The sequence below is a fragment of the Limanda limanda genome, chromosome 7 (assembly GCF_963576545.1).
Source record: "Limanda limanda chromosome 7, fLimLim1.1, whole genome shotgun sequence".
NCBI lineage: Eukaryota > Metazoa > Chordata > Actinopteri > Pleuronectiformes > Pleuronectidae > Limanda > Limanda limanda.
The window spans coordinates 20,465,037-20,488,807 of NC_083642.1; positions in this window are offsets into that span (position 1 = coordinate 20,465,037).

A 23,771-nucleotide genomic window follows, 5' to 3' on the forward strand; every position below is an offset into this window, starting at 1 on the left:
TGGGCCCCCTGGCAGCTGGCACAGGAAGCCCTGTGTCCTCAGCGTTTGTAGTGTGTTCATCTGTGTGGAGATTCAGTGAAGGTGCCCGTCATGCTTGGCAAACACAATTGTCAGCACTGTAAAACGTGCATCCTTGATTTTTCCAAGTCCACTTGCACACGCACACATACTGTATGCAGTAGTTGCTCTATTGATTGTGCAATTTCTCTGGAAAACCGCTTTATTTGCACATGTCTGTCTGTGAGCAAGGATCTCAAAGGTCAGGGGATATCTGTTGTTTTCATGCAAGGAGTCCGGTGATCGGTATATGAAAAGATGGAGACTGAACAAGGTGGTAAACTGCTCCCTTAGAAAACAGCAGCTGTGGCACGGACTTATAAATGGTAAACATATGGTCTTGTTTGCTGCTCATTTGTGTTGCAAATGGATGGATGTTCTCTCCTTTCTACTGCAAGATGCTCACTGGTTTCACCTGGCAGCACAGCTCAGGGTGACGGCCATAATGAGAAATGAATATTGATACAGGACAGATTAAAGCAGTATTACACCAGGAAGCATAATGGAGATTTGCCAATCTGCTCAAGGTCTTTGTTCCACTCATTCATCCCATTTTAGTTATTATTCCACCCTCTTTTATCGGTTAAATATGCGCTTTTAAATGTGTGACACATCTGTTCACATGTGTTTTCTGTTGCATCCTTCTATAAAAAGCTATAAACTATCGTGCAGCATTTATTACTTGCATATCTCAGATGGTGGTGCTTTACATAACAGTAAGTGGCGACCAGTAATAAGAACAAAGGTCAAAATAATAGGGATCATGTAAGAGAAGTAAAAAAATGAAAAGATGAAATATTAAAGTAATACACAAAAAAATGTGCCTCCGTCCCCGCAATATTTTCATAATAAAGATGGAATGAGAACGAAATCCACAGAGTGTTTTTCTTCTGACAGTCCATAACTTTAAAGTGGAACAAAGAAGTCTGGCGCACTCAGGGCCATTTAAGGATGGAGATATTATTACAGACGCAACTTTTTTCTATCGCGATCACATTCTTCTAGAGCACTGGCCTATGCTCCTGAACCATTGTCAGGCCCAGAGCGAAATTTGTTCTCTGCCGCGGCACAGACTCTGTCCTGCAAAAGAGATTCTCCTGTTTGTGTTTATTGACGTGTCACTGTGTGCGTGTTTATTTCAAGGAGAGAAAGAAAAGGAGTCAAATAGTCGCACATAAAAGAGATAATAGCCCCTGAAGCAGCCTCTGCTCCAGCTTGTTTAAAGTCATTCAAATGCAATAACACAAGCTGTGTTTCAGTCAGCTGTTTAGTCTTTGTAGTGATTTAAAAGCCAGTGTATGTGTTTATAGCATAGACTGTAATGAAAGATGAACAACATGACTGCTCCCAAAGCTTTGCAATCGCCCCCTGGTGGCTGGCTACAATATAGGTTAGATAACGCTGCCTCCTACATATTAGCGAAGGTAGCATCGGTCAAACTTTAATGCATACATCTTTCTCAAAGAGGGTTTCAGTAATTTTAGCTATATCTTATCACACTAATAGATTATAAGTGTAAATTTTTCCGGTGTAACGATTCAGCGTTCTAAATCTATATAATAATGAAATAATCAACTATATAATGTATTGACGCAAAAGTGAAACATCGATAAACATCAATTCATACTTCTGTATTGTTGAGGCGCCTTTATTTTCTTCTGTGTGTGTGTTACTGTGACTATTGCTGTCTTGCTCGCCCTTGAAGGCGAGCAAGACAGCCCTTACTCTACTCGCAGACACACACACAGAGACACACATATTGACTCAACATCTTGATGGCTGTCAGCCATCGTAGATGTATTATGCCATCGTCCATCAGACCAAACCTACTGCGCAGTTGTCTCCATTGTCGTTGCTGAGAAAAATACAACAATGCCGCCAGAAAAGGGAAAGAAAGAAAAAGAAAATCACAAAGAGAACAACCCAAGCAGCAGCTTGTTTCCTCCTGGACCAGCACTTGGGCACTTTGGGCTTGTGCACTTCTTTGGATAGTGTGAGTAAGTGAAGACACAGTGTTCTTCTTTAAGTTCAGTCGATGGTTGAGAGTCAACTTAAAAGTTATACTTGCAGATTGTTGGATTAGAACATAGCAAACTTTATATTATCAAGATCAGACGATGAAGCCTCATCTGAACTTCATATTTAATTCTCTTTTGTGAGAGCGGCTATAGATCTGTGTGGGAGCCGTAGCTCAGCTGGTTGAGACGGTGGATGTTCTTAAGACTCTCCCCAGGAAGAAGGATATACAGAATGTATATTTTTCCCTACACAGATAACTGATGTCATCCTGCTGATTTTCATTATGCTTCTGTAGAACTCCTGGATTTAGAGTTCCATTTTGCAAGTTTGCCTTTTTTAAATGCTCTTTAGTTTAGAAAATAACAAAAAACTTTGCAATGTTTTCAAATACTTAATATCTCCAATCAAGAGCAACAACAACGTCAAGACCTTGAACTATTAACCTTTCCAAAAATCTAAAATATGTAATAATAATAGTATGACTGCCATTTTTTCCACAACAACTTTCAGTGACATAACATTTCCAATCAACACATCGGACACTTACAAATTGCATTCCCATTCTTACCAGAAAAACAGAAGCTTTATGCCCTCGAGAGAGCGGCTTCTTTCCACAACTGTTGTTTGTGGGACACATGACCTTCTCCCCCATTCGCCTTTGCCCCTATCTTCTTTTCTGTCATTCCTTGCTCCATCCATCACGCCTCTGCTCCCGACGTCAGTTCAGCGAGCTGTGAAGGGATTCACTGCTTAACAAACATGAGCAGGGTGTACAGCACATTCATATCCACCTCCATCCATGTCGGTACCTGCCTCACCATTTCCCTGTATTTTCTATCAGGACATGAGGAATGATAGAGAATAGCTGGCCTTCACAGGCCATATACATGGAGGTGCCTGAGTGGAAGAAACACAGTTTGGCCACAGAAGGGATGAGTTTTTATTTAAGCTGGCAGATTTTATGGACGTTGCAATAATGTAAGACGGCCAGTGGAAAAACAGTGAACACAAATCCACCCTCGAGCATTGAGGGAAAGATGTGACCGGACAAGTTGAAATTGATCATGAAGGGTGATCACATCACCTGTTCCTAACTTCATCACCTTGGCTCCTGTATGTTTTGGAATTCATTTGATCTCATTGATACATATGAGTAACTAGTCAATGGCAAAACTGTATTTTGAAGCACTTGGAATGGTCATTGACTAGAAAAGCTGTATATGAAATATAGATCATTTACCTGGTTCTATTTATTTGACTTGTGCTTGAATTTATTTTTTATAAACTGATAATTGGTGCTCTAAAAAGCGCATATGTTTGCCATTATTTTTATTATTATAATTGCAGAAAGGTGAAAGTTGTAGCAGTGATCTTTGACCCAGCTCTCTCTCGTTCTCTTTGATGATCTATTTGGGAGAGTTGTGACATGTTTTAAGAATTATCCTTCTGTAGAAATTATGATTTATGACTTGCCCGGTATGTTGAAAAAGACACTGACTGACATATTGTGTAACAGCAAGATTTTACTGACTCTGCGAAGAAAAAAATTATGTTTCAGAAAAGAAAAAAGGAGAACTCCTCAGCACTATGGTCTGACATTAATTCCTCTATGAAAACATAATGACACTGTGTGCACCAGGTTATTATGTAGCCACAGACGTAACAGCAGTGACGGTTGTTACTGAGGATGTCCAGACAAACACAGCCTCCACAGAGGTGCTTTTTGAGGAGCTGTGGGGCAAAGGTGAATAACAGAGTTGCTTGTCTGTAACACTGTTTTCTCTGAGTGTGTGAGTTACCCAATGTGTTGTGCTCGGGTGCGTGTGGATGGAGGCTTGTTTGGATTTCAGAGGACAGAAAATCTAGTTGAAAATCAGTCTCTGCCTCCTGATTAGGTTAAAACCACCATGTGTTGAATTTGACAAGTGTTTTCTTTTGGTCTGTTGTCGTGGTTGGATCAACTTACCTGGAGCACTTTGGTTCCGTGCAGTATTTTATGGTTCACAAGGCAAGTGGTACAAAGTTTCTGAAATGAATATTGGTAGATAATTGCTGGCAAACAACCCTCAGCCTCTAATCTTTTGTTAGTGTTTCCCATTTGTGATCTTGGCTGAGGCGACCCTCAGCTATATTAAAATCCAGACCAATTTGTTCTGCCACAGTTTCATTATGAATCAAAATCATTTTTTTAAACTGCTCATAGAGACAGAAGCGATGTCTAAGTTGATGTGCTCCGTTGCTGCACGTACAGCTCTGTGCTGTGCTATATGCTGCATGCTCACTCGTGCACTTACACTTTCATCCATAAAGTTGTTACCATCCACATAGACAGTCAGCCATCATGGTTTCAGCTGCAACTGTTGGCGTACCCTTAAGTGGCATGCAATGCAGTCGTCTCTCACGTGGGAGCTCGTCTTTCACTATTTGGTTGGTGGAGCTGTCACTCAGAATCTTTTGCACGTCTGCATGTTTGCAGCCTAAATGTCCGCTGATATATTCCTACGAGGTGCATTCCCTGACCCTCGGACACACCATCGTGTAGCTAAGACCGCTAGCTTAGATTTTCCTGTGGAACTCAAGGCTTAAAACACAGGGCGGCTGTGGCTGAGGGGGTAGAGCGGTCGCCTCCAACCTGAAGGTAGGCGGTTCGATCCCCAGTCTGAACCATCTGTGTGCCGAAGTGTCCTTTGATAAGATGCTGAACCCTGAATGGCCCCCCATAGAATAGCAAAGTGCTGCAAGTAGATGCACTGTGTGAATGTGTGTGTGAATGGGTGAATGTGAAACTGTACTGTAAAGCAAGGTCAGGGTTTGCTGACACTTGGAAGACACCACACAAGCAGTATGGAGACATGTTATGTTTTTTCTGTTGTTTCATTACGTCTGAAGAATAGATCACCTGGGCTAAACACAGTCAACCCCTGAAACTCCTAAAATGTTTTGTGGACTCAAACAAATCACCCACCCCTTCATTGGCATGGTGGATAGATAATGACTGGATCTTCCATTTTTCTGCGAACTATCCCTTTAAGTGAAACGTGTTCACTCTTCATTTTCTCCAGTAGCCACTCAGCTTATTATCTAAAAGCTGAAGATTTAGTATGTGACAGTTTCTGTGTTCCTCCCCCATGTCTTGCGCCTCATGTCACCTTCTCTTTCTCACTTTAATTTAGTGGATGTCGCACATTCATCTCGTTCTGCCTGCCTCCCTCTAACCCTTTCCTCCTGTTTCACTCCCCTCCTACTCCCCACAACCTTTCTCTGAAGGAGATAAGCATTAAGCCTAGAGAGTCCGATAGCTGTAACTGCAATTTCACCCCATATAGTCTTATCACAACCGAAATGAAAACTTCAAGTTGTGCTTCACTTTGATCTCACACACAACTTCCAGAGTCTCGTAAACAGTTTTTTAAATTTAAATATTGTATTTTTCATTTTTTTAAAAATTAATTTTCTTGTTTACCCCCTTGGTCAATTGACAAGGATGACAGACATTGGACATATATTTTTATTTCCGGCAGCATAATCTTGTAATGTACAGGTTGTCTGTGTTGGTTTTTTAATGGTTCTCCAGCTTCGCCCCACAGTCCAAAGACGTGAAGATTGGGGTGATGTGACAGTGAATGTATGTTTGTCCCTGTGTGTTGGCCCTGTGATATGCTCGCTATCTGTCCAGGAGGTAACCCACCTCTTGCTCTCTTGCCCTGGGTTTGGCTCGTGCATTAAAATGAGAATTATGGAGCTTCTTGTTAAGTTACACTTTATATAGGTTTCTGAAATAACAAAATCCTTCATCTTTTGTCTCATCCGCATCACATTACCACAAGTATCCGAACTTGGAATAGATTTTGTAAGAATCAATGTCTATTCCAAAGAAAGAAGCACTTCATTATGTCCACTGTGCTTTGGCAATGTATAAGCGAAATATTGAATTTTGGACGTGAGTAAGGTTGAAATTGATTTAGTATAGACACACTTTTATTGTCCAGCCTGACTGGAAACCTGGAATTGCACCAACAAATTGATAGAGATGTAAAAGTCAAAGATCCAGTTTGAATTTTGTTGCTTTGAAATGTTGCTTCCCTTGAGCTGTCAGATCCTGCCTATGCATCCACAGCTGTGCTTTTATTTTGTTGCATCTGTGTGTTCTTCATTCCAGATATGTGTTTTTGTCAAAATCAGATTAGGTCATCAATGTACAGACATTCACACTCAGCCTCTGATAGGCAGGTGTACACAGACACACCCTACAGGCTCACCCACCTTCTAATCACAGCTGACTGTAACACAAGAGGAATGCAGTGCTGGACTTTAATCAGGATACTGTTGACAAAGCCGCAGGTCAAACCACAACATAACAATTCTGACATCATTTGCTCTGGTCTTTGTTTTTATAGTGTCCTTTTCGTCCAGGAATAATTTAGACGTGTATTCTTTTTTCTGTATTTAAAACATATCTTGAGTTTTAGGTTTTGCCTGCGTTCATTATTTGAACCAAGGTAAACAAGTAAAGCCCCAGGCTACGATCAACGTTAAACTAAATAAGATCCGTCCACAAAAGCGTTTTGGATCAGTACCAGTTTTAATCCCTGTTCATGCTAACACACCTAGAAATGCACATCTCATAACCACTCACATATAATGGGCATTCGTGTGCCAGTGTAAACAGGAAGCATTTCGTTGTTAGTTGAAGAAAGAGCTAGGCTAAAAAACGAGAAGCAGCAATTGCCAAAAGTAAAATGTGGAATTAAACCGCACAACAGTTGTTAGCAGAGACAACAGTCAGTAACACTTGTAATTTATTATCCATGTTGTGTTCTACACTGGTAGTCACGGCTAATGCCAGTTGTTTTCTTCCAGAATTGGGCCATGTGAAAAGGGCTTGATGAATCCGTGAAGGCTCGACGTGAACACAAAAATCCAATTATCAAGTTGTGAGCATCACTTCCAAACATCTCCATTTCTGCACTTTTAAAACGCAGCCAAGGAGTTTACAAACCGAAACGGGCCATCAGCCTGCTGCAGTTGAAAGCATCTTAATTTCATGTTGATCTCTGATTTTACATCTAAGTCTCTAAACTTTTCTCTGTGCAAATAGCAAACCATCTCTATTTCCACTCTTTAATAGATCATTCTAAACATACACTTACATGACAGTTTAATGCATTTTATCAGATCGTAGCTTCTTACCACACTTTGATTTCCACATCAAAGTCTGTCTGCAACATCTCCGCCTGCATCTGACTGTCTGCCAAGAGAAACCTGTTGGTGTGTGTGTGTTTCCTGCATATAGCTATTCATGCTCGTAGTTAAGGGCTTTGTGGGCATCTGTGCATGAATGATTCATAAACTCAATATTAACCACACGCTTTTATTCAATATCAAGCAGAGGTAACAGATGCTGCATTCCACGCACTGCTGTAAAGTCTGCTTCTAACAAACTGGCTCTGCAGTGCACGTGTCCCCTTTACTCAAAGAGCAGTTCTAATTTGTTTGTGGTGTTGACGTGGTGGAAGGAGGGTTGTGTTTTCGGGTCATGTCCTCTCACACATACACCTCCACGTATAGGGGCTTCTGTGTTGTGGTGAAGTCCTGTGTTCACAGGGTTGTTGTCAAATGCTCCAGGCCTGATGATTAAAGACATGGTTCTCTCTGTGTGGTATGCGTGTGTGTGTGTGTGTGAGGTTTTGTTTGCCAACGTGTTAAAGCTGTATCTTGATGTGTGTGCTTGTGTGTGAATCCACGTAGTGAGCTCAGTTGTCAGCATTACAGTGTGTGCAGTAATTATCTATAGTGTTTCCCCAGTTATTTTCTGTGTGAGTGAGATATGCTCTTTGTACTGACTTGTTGCACCTGCCAAGTCAGGAAAAGAGGTTTTCCGCCATCACTCAGCTTCACTTTATCCTCTCCATTTGTAGCATAACGCACACCTTGTTTGTGTTGCGGTTGGCTTCATGTGTGGACACTGGAAGTGTGTGGGAGGTGCGTGTCAACATTAGCTGGTTGTACTGAACTTTATAAAACTTGTGATTAATAATATGAACCTACCATAGATAATAACAAAGATTCAGAAACATTTTAAAGACACAAAATTATAACTTTTCTTATTTTATCCAATAGTTTGAGATATTTGACTCCAGCTGACAGAGGAACCAGCCGACCAGCATTACTCTCCCTGGAGCAGTGCAGTTAAAGGTTAGGCGTCCCTGCTGGAGTGGACCTTGTGTGTTTTGTGTCTTTGGCGGTGCATCTGCCTGCGTGTGTCAGCTGAGGCCAAGTATTTCCTATACCAATGGACAAATAGGAGATAAACCCGAAGAGGGTCAAACCCCAGGGAAGATGTAGAAAACATTGGCAGAAGAGAAAAGAAGAAAAGACGAAGGAAAGAAAGGGATTTAGAGAGAACTGATTTGATTTTTTTTGCATTAGTACCCAGAGCAACACACAGTCAGTGGCAACTTCAAGGTTGAAAATCTTGCGAAAGGTTTTAAAGAAGAAGCCAAAAGTGAAACCTTTCTATTATAAGACAGACCGTTCATCTGAACGGCAGCGGGACGAGAAAATGAGAGCAAGAGAGGAGGAGAACTGGGATCGAAAGGCAGAACAGCTGTTGAAGTGCGTCTTTACATTGGAAACCACCTGGAGCCTGATGTTCACATTCAGACAGGTGGAGAGGTTTGGACGTGTTTGTGTGCACACGTATTAGGATGCATGTTGTTACGGCTGGAGAGGCACAGACTATCAGAGGTATTTGTGTGTTCCCACTTGCTGTGGCTTGAGATGAATGTCGATTCTGAGGTCAATAGAGGAGAAACAGCGCTTTAGCTGACAGACTGTGACCAGCCGGGTTTGCCTGCCACAGTTTGTCTTTGGGACTCGGAGACAATGAGACAAGACATAAAGCACTTAGACAGCTTTTATTAACCCAGGAAAACCAATTTCTCCCAACCTTCTCTTTTCTCTTCCCTCAGCTTTTTTCTTGATAGTATGGAGGACATATAACCACACCGCATGGACATCATTGAAATGCACTACTTGACCTTTTGAGTAGGGGGGGGCAGTTTAATGTTTGGATATCCGTTAACTTTCAGACATGAACTCTGGAAAATGTCCAGAAAATTGGGTCTAAACATGAACAAGAAAGCAGGAGACATAATGTGTGTCTGTCGCTGAACGTAGGGGAAACCCTGTGTCTGCAGAGGAGAAGGCTACAGGGACCATGTGGTTTTGTTTGCTGCACATTGACACCAAAAGATCTAGAACCTCTTTGTCTTTACAAGTTTACAAGTCGATGCATGAATAACAGTAACAAGGAGGAACCAGAGAGCTGAGCTGAGCTACAACCTAGAAAGGTTATGTGTCAGACAATTTACGTTTCTTTTATAAAGTAACATTAATAAAGATGATAAGTGATGACTGGCTGTTTTGTGGTTGTGTTGGGAAATCCCCCGTGGCATGGGACTTTACCGCAATGACACCTCCTTTTAACCCATAGAGGTTTGTATTCTTTTTGTTTTCTCCTTTTCCAAATTTGATAATGTTGTGTGTCCACTAGCTCACAGTTAACTTTCCTGACCTCCTCCTGCTGTACCCGAAGGTTTACCTAGGGGGGCTGGCATTAAAAGTGAAATATGTTTTGAGCAACTGACTTAGACATTTGCATTCTCACATACAGCACCTCCGGAAAATTTCAGGAAAATGTTTGACCAGTTCAGAACACGTCTGAAAGCAGCTTAAGTGTCATGTCATCCATCTGAAACCTTAGATGTCAACTTTTAGGCCATATATAGTAAGCAGACAAGAAAAGGGAAAACAGAAAGAAGTGCTTGTTATGTTACTTCTCAAACGTTACCGTGACAGAAGAGGATGTGCACTGACTTAAATTCTTCTCCTAGACATCTAGAGAAAATGCCAAGTTTCTGCATGCAGGTGTGTGTCCGCTAGTTTGTCCCTTCACGCCTAAAGCTCCTATTTTGCTCTTAGTGACTCTTTCTCACTTCCCTGCTTTTTTGGGATTGATGATCTCCCATGGAAGTGAGATGTCTCTCGATCTAAATGATTTCCCAATAAGGTGTAACATTTGGTACCACTACTACCAAATTTAATCACACAGAAGATCTCAGGCTATCTTTTTCCTTGGAATCTGCCTGAATCAATCAGGATAAACTGTGTTTCATCCACATCATTTTCATTTTTTCCCCCTGCTTTCATTAAGCAGCAATTATTTGAAAGGACACTCCTGAACACAGTGAGTTCATCCCTCATTTATTCCTCTTTTCCACCTGCCGCACAGTTTACCAACCTAATGCCACACTAATGCCTCTTTAAGCAGGGCCTATTTACTTAGAATGATTCAATGGTATCATGGTGTTGGGGCTAAATGGTGTATTGGTGGATGACTAGACTGAGAAGAAAGTGTAGAACAAAACCCACAACACCACTTTCAGATACTCCTAACATATCAAGCCATGTCTTGAATAACAAGCTAATATCTTTCACAAAAGACAGAACATCAAAGTTGCCAGCTGCCAAACTTTGTCGTAAGGTCTCTGGCGCCATGGCAAAATAATCCACCTGCTTGTTTACTGAAACACTTTCATGACTAAACAAAGGCCCAGAACAAATCTCTGCAGTCATTCAACTGCATGTTAAGGTGAACAGAGATGCACAGCTTGACACGACAATAGACTTTAAGTGTTTAAAAGAGGCAAAGCTGTCATTTACTTCTGTACTTGGCCACAGGCAACTCCTCTTTTTTTGCTTCTGTTTCAAGTTAAAGACAAACCCTTTCCACTTGTGTTCACTTTACATCTCCCTTGTTAAAAGATTTACATTCAGACTGTGCCTGGTGGTTTCTCTAATGAATGGCGACCCATTGAATGGAAACTATGCAGAAACCCTTCCCACAGAGTAAAAGGTTAAAGTTGAAAAACCCTTGACTATAAACTAGCGTGAGGCACCAATTCATGGTAACATTTCATGCTGTGGCTGCTAACAGCATTGTAACACTGTGGCAGACTACACAAGGGCACTCAGCTATTTACCAAGAAAACAGTTTCCCACTATTATAGGTTATGGGAGCGTGGAATAAAGGAATAATCCTACTAATTCAGCCCAGAGATAACGGCATCCGCTAAACAAAGAAGTCATAATAATAAGACAATTTCTCTAGGGAAATTCCCACTAAGCTTCTCAGAATCTGATTGTATTCCATCACAAGAGTTTGAGAAGGATTTGGGGAGAAAATGCACCTCCTCCTCCCCCTCCTTGTGTCCTCTGGTCACCTCACAGCCCCCCTGCTGTACTCCCCTCTGATTGGATCAGCCCACATGGTGGCTGGACGGTGACCTTGTGTGCCATTGGTCAGTTTTAGGACGCAAGGTATGAAACCACCAGCAGAGCTCCATTAGGACTTGGATGGAAGTCGCAAGTAGCCTGATACTCACACACACACACACACACCCATTCCTGTCATTCCCACAGTCTTTCAGAGAGCTTAGTAGAACTTAAACACTTGAGACGTGAGGATTTTTAACCAACAAATAATCCTTTTCTTTTCTGTGTGGCACAATCACTCTCTCGTTTCCTTTTTACCAAGAGCGCGAGGAGAAGGACACTGAAGGATAGAGAGAAGCAAAAAAATAAGTAGTAAAACAATAAATTAGGATTTATTTTTATCCAACTGATTAATTATTCATCTGATACCTTGCTGTATCACTGGTTAAAAAGCTATTCATAGTGTATTCACATTTTCAGTTACTCTTTAACAATGTACTTAATATCTATTATTATCGTGCTGTTAATTGGGTGATTATGGATGTTAAATACAGTTGGAGAACATGATTGTTCCCCAAAAGTGAAGCCAAAGTGTGTCAAATGCCACCTAGTGGCTGACTGCAGCGGAGGTAATAAGTCCCACCCCCTCTATGTTAGTGGGTAGGACATGGACCAAACGTGTAATTAGACGTTACAAAACATTTTCTCAAAGAGAAATGTTTCTGTTTTTAGTTAGTTTATAACACAATGATGTATGTTCAAGTTTTTTATTTTCCATATAATTCTGGTTTATTTATGTAAACTACCTCACTAATGCGGCTCCATCCTCCGATCACTACTGCTAAGACGCAAAATGCAAATAGTTTGGCTTCAAATCTAGATCCTGGAGGGAAGTGGAGACATGTTGTCAATCTTAAAATGCAGCCCATGATTGGGTGGATCCAATTATATTGTATATATAGATTTACATTAAATTGCTGGTCAGTCAAATCATATTGGACCCTAATTTCATTGACATCATTATAACACTGTATTTTCTGTCCTATAGGGTTTACATTAAGTCATATTTCCTGGTTAGTTTGGTTTGTATCATCATTGTCAGGTGTGTTTGCTCTGTCAGATTACTGTGTGTGTGTGTGTGTGTGCTGTTACAGCTGTGTTTGCAGTATCAGGGAAGTGTTGGCAGTAATATCTACCATGTGGAGGTGAGCCAGCTTGTGGTTTATGTGCTCTGAGGGCGAAGTAGCATCATGTAGTGTGCTGCACCTTATTACACACACACACACACACACGCGCGCACACACACACACACACACACACACACACACACACACACACACACACACACACACACACACACACACACACACACAGACACACACACACACACACACACACCCACAATCTGGCAAACTCTGAACTGACTTTTCATCACACATATTGTCAATGACTCATGTTAATGCACTAACTTTAATGTTTATTCCTCACCTGTACCTGCCGAAACCCATCATCATCCTGAACATTAAACATAATTATGTGCTTAAACAGTCTGACAGAAATTAAGTTTTTACAGGTTTATTATGGACCTTAATTCAGAACATTACATTGTTTTGATGAGTCTAGATGGAAACCTAACAAGTGCCAATAGCTTTTATTCAAGAACCATCCAACAAACAAAATAGTTTTTTCACAAAAGCTCATTTAGAATAATATATCTCTGTGGCACGCATATGATTTCTATTTTATATTATGAATTAAAAATAATTAGGGTAAACAGGTTATATTTAATATTTTGTTATATTTGTTAAAATCAGAATTCATTTTTCGACGAACAAGAAAGGACATCCGATTGGTCGCCGACACTAAGATGGCAGTTTTTCAAAAGTGTGCGTGCAGCTCTTCTTGGCTTTGATCTGTTATTAAAACCTGCAACACTTAACCCTGTGCATGTCCCTCCTTCATGTCAGAGCTTAGATTGTTTCATCAGAAGAAAGTTGAAGTAAACACACTGACAAAAAACAAAAACAAGTCTCAATACACCTCAAGGATATCATGGTTGGTAGTATCATTACTAATCCCAGCCCCATTGTGCCTGTTCTCCATCCTCTGTGCGTCTCAGCGCGGATCAGCTCCCTCGGACCTTGTTTCATTATTGCCTCTCTATCACCGCCTGTCAGTTACTGTGGTGACAGTGTCAACGCCTGCCAGTCACCACAGCGACTTGTCCATAGCCTTGGTAAGGGTGCTGCTGTCCTGTCAGTCACTGCTGTTTGCTTAGTCATGGGGATCAGACTAAGTGTTCACAGGCCCCCCGAGGTCACCATGGGACCACGACCTTTGACCTTTTGCGCCCAGGATGTATAAAGGAAGTCGGTGTCTCTGTATTTTCTTTCTGTCTCTTTACCTGTGTTTTCCTCCTCCTGTTGCCAGGCTGCTCTGTTTCCAGGCAGCTGGGTGCATTTCAGTGCCTATCGTTAATTTCCCCCACTCTAAAATGATATTTATTCGATCACTCATTTTGGGTCACTGCACTTGAAGTTGACACATTTTAGCAGTGAAAACAATTCATATTTCCTAGGAAGATATTGCTCATCATGTTTGACATGTCTTCACGCCTGCTTCAAATGAAATTGGAGAAGTTTCTATTCTTGCTGGCAGCCAACTCTTCTATTCATGTTTGTGTAACAACATGACCCGCTTGTGGTTAACGTTCCATGTGGATCTGTCAGATTTATGAGCAAGATTGTTAATGTAGATTGTATAGGTGAGTGTATATTTTCATAACATATGTACAGTACATGTACAGTGTCTCTTAGTGATATGTGGGTGTGTTCAAGGACATAGTTGGTCCATGATGAGTGTTAGCAAACAGACAGGCCCTAACAGCATCAGCCTGCAGGGGTTACTCTCTGGACGTGTCTCCCTCTGTCTGTCTCACAATAAGAGCAGATATTGGTGTAAAGATAGATGCCCACAACATTTTAGCTCAACACAAAAGTATGGTGTTAGTTGTGCCACAACCTTAATGTGAACTCAACACGTAGTTGGAACCTCATTATGTTATTAGCCTTGAAGTTTATGATCTGCTCTGTTGCTGCATTGTAAAGCTGTGCTCCATGCTGCAAGTTCACTCGTGCTACCATGTCACTGGTTGCTTGCGCTATGGTCCAAAATACTCTTCAGTCTGTGTGTCACTTGGAATCTCTGGTGCTGAGGGTGACCTTTGTGGGCGTACACGTACACTTGCACCTCTGTTACTTCCATAGATTGAATTAATTCTGTTGAAAACGCTGATAAAATGCAAAATCTTTCAACAAAAAAACTCATAACTATGCTTTCAAGTTCTAGAGTCTACAGCCTCATGCCCACATGCCAACTTAGCAATAATGACTATGCTAATGATAATAACCTTATGTTTAGCAAGTACAGTATAATTTTTACCAGGCTCTCTGTTTCATTTGAGTGTGTCTGCATGTATTTGCCAAAAGCACTTTAGACAAACTAGCTGAGGTCAATGGGAATGTTTAGCAGCTGTTTGGTCATAAAACAAAGAACATTTAGATTTTGATTCGATGAGGGGAAATTCTGTGTTATATATATTTAAAAGCAATAGAATCATACATCAGTTGTGAGACTTTTGTCCCCAAACCACTTATGTGAACCTCATGGTGGCGCTGAAGAAAAGTCAGGGGATCACCAATATATCACCTGGGAACCACTAATGTACCAAATTTTTTGCTAATCCATCTAGATGTCGTCATCAACATAGTAGGTCTTATTTTATTAATGTTATTATTTGGAATTTGTGCAGAATTAGATCTACATATGTGAAATTTTAGTGAAATCATCTCTTGTGTTATCTGTATTTAATCTTCTTGTCTCGCATTGTCATTCAATATTGTATTTGTTCTATATTGATTATAATTTCATTTTTAATCACTCTTTGTTTGTACATTCCTAAGTGTGGGACAATTCAAGGAATTTTGCTATAATGATCAGTTCCTACAAGTGTCCCAAGTATTGCAGATTCCTAACCACAAGAGTGAGATTTCTAGGCATTTTGCCTCAATGATAAGTGCCTAGAAGTGTCCAGCTCATTCTGATTGGTCGTGACAATTCTAGGCATTTTGCTACTATGATAAGTGCCTAGAAGTGTCCCAAGTATTGCACTTCCGCAACCACTAGTGTGGGACATTTCTAGGCATTTTGCTTTAATGTAAAGTGCCTACAAGTGTCCCACGTGTTGTACTTCCCTAACAAACCAAGTGTGGGACATTTCTAGGCATTTTGCCTCAATGATAACTGCCTAGAAGTGTCCGGCTCATTCTGATTGGTCGGGACATTTCTAGGTATTTTTCTACTTTGATAAGTGCCTAGAAGTGTCCGTCTCGTTCTGATTGGTCGGGACTTTTCTATGCATTTTGCTACTATGATAAGTGCCTAGAAGTGTCCCAAGTATTGCACTTCCGTAACCACTAGTGTGGGACATTTCTGGGCATTTTGCTTTTATGTAAAGTCACTACAAGTGTCCCATGTATTGTACTTCCCTAACGAAAAGAGTGGGACATTTCTAGGCATTTTGCCTCAATGATAAGTGTCTAGAAGTGTCCGGCTCATTCTGATTGGTCGGGACATTTCTAGGCATTTTGCTACTATGATAAGTGCCTAGAAGTGTCCCAACCTCTATGTCCAACATGAGAGAAGAATGAAACAGGTCACACACAAAAGTCCAACTGTTGAGTCCGATACAATAAACAGAGATTGTAAGAAGGGAGTGAGTGTTGTGCTGTAAAGCAAAACAAAATCTCCAACCCACGCTGCATGTGAGAGTAATGTATATTATACAGTCATGTTAGAGGTCATGTAAATAATTGAATGCAAGGCTAATATTTTTGCTTTCCTTTCTTCATGTTTGTGATTATTTGAATAGTGTGTGTGTGTGTGTGTGTGTGTGTGTGTGTGTGTGTGTGTGTGTGTGTGTGTGTGTGTGTGTGTGTGTGTGTGTGTGTGTGTGTGCGCGTGTGTGTGTGCGCATCAGTGTTTTCAGAATAAACATGATATCAGGCCCTGAGGGCGTAGTGGCAGGCTTGTGCAGATCTTTCTTTACTGCCCTGCTCATCTCTCTGACCCCTAACCCTTAACCTTTGAACCCTCACCATATACACCGACAGCCAAACATCAAGTTAACCTCGGGGACTACAGGTTGGGTAACGACACGGCTGATTGTTTTCAGCCTCTCGATAAACAGGAGAAACTGTTTCTCCCTAGTTTTGGCACTTATATGTATGTATATATTTAAGAAATGGCCAATTTATTGTGTTTATTCATAAAATTCATATGCTGCTAGAGAGCCACATTTGATTAGCATCAGACATTATTATACGTTACAAGTTTCATCATCGGCAAATATCAACTTGTCCCCCAAATGTTTTTACACCCTCCATCACCTCTCTTTCCTCTTTAGCCTGATATCTGCTTCCTCCCCCATGCCTTTGGTCCACGGTTAGTGAGTTTTGACTGAACTGCCAGGGGCAAGATAACCTCAGCCCCTCCTTCCTCCTCCCTCTTCCCCTCCTGACGACCAAACACGTCCCTACCTGTCCAGGTGAGCCGATGGCCCCATCACTCTTACAACTTAACACTGTTTCTCTCTCCTCATCCTCCTCAGGGGGATTTGAAACCTTTTTATTTAAATGGAACAATACTAATGTGGAAAATAAATGACTATTTTCATGCAAATGTATGATGTTGTTAGTTAAGGCTTCATTTTATATCAGAGAATATTGAGTACAGAAAAAAGGGTTTACAAATATGGCAAATACACCCTTTTAACGTCAGCCACGTGTGGTTAGTAATACCTGTGTTTACCTATTTCATGTCAAAATGGCTGTCCTGAAAATGGTATATTACAGAAGCTGAAGCTGCTCTAACTTTAATGGAAACAATTTAACATAAAAAACATTAACTATTTTGTATACAAAGCCAATACTTAATTTGTATATCCCAGTAGGTTGTGGCCAACTTTAGAATTCACACTTTATCACAGTTTCATGTCTTTGAAATAGTAAAAGACAAAACAGAAGATTACAATGAATTAAACTTAACAGCTTCTATTATATACAACTTATATACACTGTCTGCAAATCGCTTCAAAACACAAACGATCAAAAAACAAGTCACTGACTGTAAAGGAAAAACGTGAACTCGAAACAATGAACAATTACATTTCAACACACCTTTATTAAATGTTATCATACTGTATTTATACAGAGCTTGTATTCATCCTTTCATTCACATCTGCTTTTGAAACCCGAGGAGCTGCCCGCTGCTCGAATTTGCAACCTTTCCCTAAGTTTTTCCACACTACAGGTTTCCTAATTCCATGGCATCTGGCCCAAAAACAGTGTAAAAGGATCTGTTTTCCTTTATCAGGCGTGCCGCTGGAAACTGATTTATCATAATGGAGGTATTTTCCCAGATCTTGTTTCCAGCTCCTTTCGTTTCACAACAGATGTGACATTGAGGATTCATTTGATGATTGGCACGTGGCCCAGATCAAGCATAAGTGGTTCTCCACTCTACCTAAACAACCTTTACTGTTAAGTGTCTCTGACAAGTAAGTGTCAGAAACAGAAACTTGTAATGTTGCCCTCACAGGTGCTTCTCTTTGGTTCTCTTTCTCATACGATCTCATACATATCAGGTATATCAGTAACATTCACTGTGATTTGATCGATTTTTGACATAACAGAAAGTTTGATTGGCTTTCTTCATACTCTCGCACAATGAGTCACAAATAGATTTCCCAAACTCAGCACCTCTTTCCCTCAGTTTTGCAAAATAGATAAATCAGAGAGCTCACGTCTTCCAAGCCACCAGCATGTCCATATTCTGACGTCTCTTATTTTTTGATGTTTCGACACAGAATGACTCATAGGATCAATGCAGCGTGTTTTTCCCTTGTGAGCATTGTTTGGAAACAAACTTTGACTTCTTTGACAATGAAAACGGTCTGGAGCTGGTCTGGAGGAGCTGATGGTAACGTACAGTGTGAGTAGTCAGGTCTGTCACACGATTGGACAGTGAGCACATAAATCGTGAGCTTATAGCGTCACACGTCACACCATGAATGCTCATCCTAAAGAAACTCTTTCTGGCCTGAGTCATGTTTGCTACTAGTGACAATGATTAATTTCTACGCTGAAATCTGACAAAATGAAGACATAAAACAGTAGCTATGTGGCTAGAAGAATCCCTTAGATGTTCCCAACCTAAACCATCCTTAACCATAAACCCTGCTAGCTATCCCTTAAAAGTGACTTAGTACTTCCCCTTGATGCAACAAGTTCACAATGTGTAAATCCTTACTCCCAGTGTCAGGTGTTCAGCTCTGATGTATTCGCAGGTTTTCTCACATTTTATTTTAGCCGTAAACTGCGACAACACCAAAGCGTTCCTCGTGCCATAGTTAGTGTGAGAGTCGGCTAAATGTTCCTAACAGATGACCTAAGACAAAGGCTTTAAGTAGAATGTACTTATTCAAGTGCTCCTCCCCTGTTATTAATCATGCTCACCCCTCTCCAGCAGGGTGAGGTTTTATATTCCTGTCAGTGGTGAAAGGTTTATAGAGCCCGGCTCATTCCATGATGAAATAACTTGGCAGAGTGGGAGGATGTATCTAAAGAGGGTCATTGGGAAACAGGGGAGGGACACACTCCCTACACATGTAGGTACAGATTCAGATTTGCTCAAGCATTCACATAAACTCAGCAGGAACACATATACACATGTTCCCACACTATACAAATCCTAACTCACATATAGAGATGCATGCATACAAGTAAGAGCATGTCCAGCCTAACTGATGCCTGCAGGTTTATTGTGCAGCTCTGGAATGTGGGAGCTGATGAACTGCAACACATCGGCTGCTCATGATACTTTATACTTGATTATTGTCTATATTTTAGTTTTTGGGTTCTATCTCCTCAATTATTTATTGCATCCATCCTCCTTATACTCATCTATTCCAGGTTCTACCTCAAACTTTACTTCTTCACCTCCTGTCTCACTGTATCTGTCCGACCTTCTCTCTTTCCACCCCCCACTGTAATTCTTTTCTTTTTTTTCATTATACTTTATGTGCGTCACACACACACACACACACACACACACACACACACACACACACACACACACACACATACACACACACACACTTGCACCATTTGCAATGAGGCTATGCTGGGCTGAACAGCCTCGGGGTATAAAGCAGAGAAAAGCAGAGGAGAAGAAGTGGGAGCATAGGGAGAGAGGTAGGGAGGAGAAAACAGGAGAATAACATTACTTTGACTTTCAGAGCTCATAGAATTGTTCATATTTTGTTGGGATTATCTGACAAGTGACAAAGTCAAAGATGACAAAATCACCTTAAAATTATTTCAAACGGTTGAAATGATGGCAAAGTCAGTTTCACTCTCGTGTTGTGTTCATGGCTGAAAGTGAGCCGTGATGTGGTTTATTTTATTGCTTGAATAGAATTTGGATGAAATAAGGGTTTTAATAATAAACAGCATCTAGGAATTGAATCAATGTTCTGTGAAGCCTGCTGCAATGTTAAGTGTTGACTGGACAACCTGCATCTGCATCAGAGGTGCAAACCAGTATGGGTGAATCCACGGTTGTTGACAGGCACCTGATTTAAGTCTCTTTTCCCAGTGTTTCTTTCAAATGTAATAATTCATAAAGATTATTGTAGCAGTTTTACCGCAATGGGTTCCCTGACCTTTATTGATCAAACCAAATTGCTTGAACTGATGCCTCCCGTCAGTCTCATGGAAAAACATCGTACCACCCTTACAACTCCCCATACCCTTCAACCAGGCAAGCAGTGGCTATTTCTGTAATATTCTGAGATTTCTCTTTGGTGTTTTCCAGATGAGGCAAATGAAAAAAAAATGTGGTTACTTTTCTGGAAAAGACAAAATATGTCATTTTTCATAAACGGGTCATTACCAGAATAAAGTGGATTGTACATCTGGTGCTGGTCTCCATAACAAATGAAACTGCAGTGGAAACGTGTGTGTGTGTCTGTGTGTGTGTGGTTGTGTGGATGAATTTTAATATAACACCACCATTATGATGACATTCAATCATTTAGCAGCCATTTAGATTGAACCTTCAGTTACTGTGGATGAAATAACGACAGATTGTTCAGATTTTTGCAGAAAGTTTATTCCGTCAATTTTGTTATTTGCCTTGTAACCATCTGTAGAAAAGTAGTCATACTTGCATTGAGATGTGTATGTATATAGGTTAATAAAGACAGGATTTATAGACTTATGTTACTGATAGGCAAATATTATATCAGCAAATTACTGTGCAGAGTGAAAATATTGCTGTTAGGTGTTCTTTTTGTTTTATATTGTATTTTGAGCCATTGTATGGTATTTTTTGTAGAAACAATGTTATTCTTGGTTTCTAATACAGTAAAATAATCATTAATTTAATTTAGACAAAAGTGTAATGTTACTACAGTTAGTCATGCCATTGTTAAGAGGGAAAAGATTCTTGAATTTGCTTTGCTGGAAAATCTAAATGGAGGATATTCAAACATAATGTATGTATCTTGAATGATCCACGTTTTTGGTGTGTTTGAGTTATTTGTACTTTGAGTGACAGATTCGTCTTGTGGGAAAAGGCATTTGCTTTTGGATGAGATATGAAGTGCTTTCGTGGTTCATTTGCGGTTTTTGTTTATTTTTTATCAAGGGTTAACTGATGGGCTCAGGTGTGTGTTCTGAAGTGCACTGTCTGAACAGTTTTTTTGTCAAAACCATTGTAGAAAACTTTAAATCAATTCGTCCTTGCTGCATCTCGCCAGGCCAGCAGATTTGTGCATATTGTCTGTTGTCAGAGGCAAGGAAATATAAGAGGAAAAACAAACTTGACATGAATCTTGATGTAAAGTGCTTCGTGACACTCGTTTACACTGGAGGGCCTGTCCACTTCATCCCCATTAAGTACTGCGATGTGTGTGTATTGAGAGAGAGAGAGAGAACGAGAGAGAGAGAGAGAGCTAAGCGCTGACTCTGCTGGAACAGCATGACCTATATTTAAACTCATAAGGAGTGATGCATTTTTACCAGCTGAACTTGCCAAAGTGTGTGTGGGTGAGTTGGCTCAGGATATCATTCAAAACGATGACATTCAAATTGATAGACTCTTCAAAACACATTCTCTGTAAAAAATAGTGGACTCCTGCTATATGTCAATGCAGTGTTCCAATTTATGAAAATTAAGTTTTTCATTTTTTTATGCAGTGCTAATATTGTGTCTCCGTCCTCATATAGTTTAAGTTTTGGGCATCATAGGGCAATTTCCATGTTTTTTTTTCATAAAATAATTATCATTGCACTAACTTATGAAGTTGACACTGTTTATCTGCGCAGACACCTATTTACAACTTAAAGTTATGATTTATTGTTATGTAGAAGTTATAATGGCAAACAAAGGAGGAAGTCAGGTGATGCATTATATAGAAAGACAAGGTGTGGGTTAAGAGACAATCGCATCAACAACATGCAGGACGCTGCAGTTTGATTGATTGTGTTTAACCAACACTTATCATTGTTTCTTTAAACCATGACTGTTCCACAACCATAACCACGTCTTTATTGTCAACCATAAACTGTCTTTAAAGATGGACGATGCATCTCCTCTTCCTCCCACTATCCACAAATTATATGAGCACCGACATCTTAGCAATCAAGACTCTTTGGCTTTACCGTTGGGGAGCTGTCATTTTGTCCATCTTTATATTCATGATTATATATATTTGATAAAAGAAGAACGTTGACCTGCTGTAGTTATGCTGCCAGGGGTCGTAACATCATGTGAGATGCAGAGGACAAGATTGTTCAGGTATATTGTAGAACCAAAGCCTGTAGGTGAAATCTAAAAAGCTTTTTTATTATTTTAGTCCTATGGTGATTGGAGCCTATAAAAGCCTTGTAATGACAAATATATAGGACGAGAATTTGTCATGCTTATAAACGCTGGCAGTGTATCACATCGCAGACTTGTGCAAGTGATGACTGTGAACAGGTCATTGGTTTCAGTCTGGAGGGTGGGATTTTGGATTCATTTGGTTTCCTATAACAAAGCACAGAGGATAAAATAACACAACATATTGAAGCTGATTCCTTATCTGATTTTTATTTTTTTCTAATATGCATGCAAGCAGGTGCAGTGACTTCTGAGAAGCAGCTTAGGTTTCACTAATTTGACATATTGTGAGACATTGTGGTTCACTGCACACACACACGCACGCACAGACACACACACACACACACACACACACACACACACACACACACACACACACACACACACACACACACACACACACACACACACACACACACACACACACACACACACACAACTAGCATCTAAAACAGGAAAAGTTTCCTTTGAAAAACAAAAAAAAGGGAAAGGGATTGAGCGCTGTTTGTTTTGAAAGGAAACGAAGCAGAGCAGAACGAGCGACTGAAAAGAGAGAGTGAAGAGGTGAAAGCAGCGGCAGGGGAGGAAACCAGTGAGTGATAAAGGAGTGGCAGGAGGTGTGTGTTTTAGGGGTGAGAGCAGGAACTCAGGGTCAGACTCCCCCAAGCAGCTCCACAACAGGAGCTGGAGGAAGACAGGCAGTTACAGACCACACAGACCATAGTAGATCATGACAGGTCAAATATTTTAAATTGCTACCGATTTGAAGAAAGGATGAGATGGTTAGCTTTTTGGACGTGTTGGGATGTGATGTTTTCACTTCAGAGGCCATCTGAGTGGGAAGAACCATTTAGCTGACAGTAGAGGGGACATGAGGTCATAATGTCCTTCATCGCTTTGGTCTAACTAAGAACCATCAGTGATGAACTGGCTCCTTTTTTTTTCCTGTCTCACAAGGAGACGGATAATGAAAAACATTGAATTTCGCTGGAATCTGTCTGGCTCTGGATTGTCCTCTATGTTGTCCACATCTGGAAGACAGATGAGGTTAGATACGGCTGAGGAGGTCACTGCATTAACTCTTTTGTATGTTAATAATGTAAAATGTACATAAATTTGATTAAAGTAAAGGTAAAAAAAGAGATTGTATATTTCTTTAGTCTTTAGTACTGTTCATGTGGAAATAGAAAACAAGACTTTTGGCAGGAAACCAGTTTACAGTTTGAAGGCAGACACCCCCACTGTTGTGCACAGGCCTAAAAATAATATATCCTAATTGAAAACGTTACTGTCCTTTGACCATACCAGGTGTTCATTGAAAGCAAACCTCGTAAAATTTGACAAAAGTAAATTTAAAGATACATAGGCAAAAACATGGCAAGAATTAGGACAACCAGGGTGTCCTGTAACTCACC